Here is a 2,350-nt window from a genome sequence, read left to right as displayed (position 1 = left end):
AACAGTAGTAATGATCACAATAAACATTTAGTGAGGCATTGTGTTAGAATTTACAACATTTTTTGTTATATAATCATACATATTTATTTACTACTTGATAGTGGTGACTGAATCAGGGGTATTTGCACTTTTTATGCATTGAGACACCCAGATGTCAGTTTTTGCCTGTCAGGAGAGGAATCACTCATAGTTACTGACGACCATTCAGAATTTAGCTGCAAGTTGACCTGAGCAAAGTGAGCACCTGGCCTGTGGGAGGTGGCCCTGTGTTGAGAGCCACAGCCGAAGGGGCCCCAGCAAACTTCCAGCTGCCAGCAAACTTCCAGCTGCCAGCTGATGATTGTCTCACAGTGGCCCCAGCAACTTCTAGCTGCCAACTGATTGGCTCCTCTGCGGTGATGCTCATTGGGCTGTTTCCCCGCCCTTTCAGACCAAGGAGCTGTTCACTGGGGGACTTTTTTGGCTCCGCCCATGCGACCCAGCCAATCGGTCTCAAGAGCAGGAGGAGTGGAGGAGGTGGAGAGGCTTGTGGGAAGCCGGTGCTGGCAGTTGGGCTCTGAAGGTTTTCCTGAGGAGCTGTTTTGTTTGGCGTGTGTGGTTCTAAAAATAAAGTTCGTTTCTTTTGACAAGTGGCTCCTGAATTGTGCCCAGCCAGACTGTGGCAGCCCTGCTAAGTTTTTGATTCTTCCCTAGGACTTTGAAGACTGACTCATCTCCCTCGAAACTTGCAGTTTTACTAGTCACTTAATTTGATTCATTTTATCATTTGGCTCATCCTGGGTTTAAGGCAACTGCAGATTTGATTCTAGTATTTTTTCTTAATTTGTTGAATCTAGTTGGTTGTTAACCTGTTTTCCACTGCTGCTGGAACAAATGACCACAAACCTATGGCTTGAAACAATACAAATTGCCAGATGTGGTGGCAGATATCTATATTCCCAGAGATTTGGGAGGCTGAGGCAGGAGGGTTGCAAGTTCAAAGCCACCCTTAGCAATTTGGCGAAGCCCTAAGCAACTTTGCAAGACCCTGTCTCAAAATAAAAAATAAAAAAAGTCTGGGGATGTGGTTCGGTGGTAAATCACCCCTGGGTTCAATCCCCAGTACCAAACAAACAAACGAAACTTCCTGCCAATGTATGATTTCACAATTCTGTAGGTCAGAGGTCCCAGTTGCCTGAACACCTAACTGGCTTCTCTGCTCTAATTCCTGCTAGATAGAAACCAATTATTGGCTGGCTTGCTTCCAGCTCTTTCAGGCTGTTGGCTGAATTCAATTTCTTAAAGTGTGGGACTAACCTCCCCCTTCCTTATTTTGTATTAGCTTATGGGCCACTCTTTGTTCTTAAGACTTTTATTTATTTATTTGTTTGTTTGTTTATTTAAAAGAGAGAGAGAGAGAGAGAGAGAGAGAGAGAGAATTTTTTAATATTTATTTATTTATTTTAGTTTTTTCTGTGGACACAACATCTTTATTTTTATTTGTATGTGGTGCTGAAGATCAAACCCAGCGCCCGGCGCATGCCAGGCGAGTGCGCTACCGCTTGAGCCACATCCCCAGCCCAAGACTTTTAATATATTTTTTGTTGTTGTTGTTGTAGATGGATACAATATCTTTATTTATTTATTTATTTATTTTTAATGTGGTGCTGAGATTCGAACCCAGTGCCTCACATGTGTGAGGCAAGTGAACTACCACTGAGCTATAACCCCAGTCCCTCTTAAGGACTTTTGTTTGTTGGTTCTATGGTACTGGGGATTGAACCCCGGGCCTTGTGCATGCTAGGCAAGTCCTCTAAGAACTGAGCTACAACCCCAGCCCCAGGCTTTGGTTCTTGATGGTAGGCTTCATGCTTAGCTCCTGTGATCTCAGGGCCAGAAGTGTTCCTTCAAACTCTTCTTGTGCTTGGAACTTCTCTGATTTCTCCCTTTTTCTTCTGCCTCAATTTAGAAGAGTCCTCTTCTTTCTTGGGCTCCTGTGAGTAGGTAATCTGGGATAATCTCTTTATCTCTAGGTCCTTAACCTGAATTACATCTGCAGAGTCCCTTTTGCCATAGACATTGGTGCAAAGGTCAGAGGGTTGTTCAGGCTGAACTGCCTTTTCCCAAAATGTGTGTGTGGACAGTCCAAACCCCCCATGCCTTAGAATGCGATGGAGTCAGGGCCCTTAAACAGGCGATTAAGTTATTAGGTCATTAGCATCAGCCCTAATCAAACGACTGGTGTCCTTATTAGAAGAAGGAATTAAGTCACAGAAGCATGACCATGTGAAGTCACTGGAGGAGACTCTGGCCCTCTGCCAGCGAAGGAGCAAAGACCCAGGGGAAACCAGCCCTGCTGACACCTTGGTCT

This window comes from Urocitellus parryii, chromosome 8 (assembly GCF_045843805.1).
Source record: "Urocitellus parryii isolate mUroPar1 chromosome 8, mUroPar1.hap1, whole genome shotgun sequence".
NCBI classification, from domain to species: domain Eukaryota; kingdom Metazoa; phylum Chordata; class Mammalia; order Rodentia; family Sciuridae; genus Urocitellus; species Urocitellus parryii.
This window is presented reverse-complemented; position numbering follows the sequence as displayed.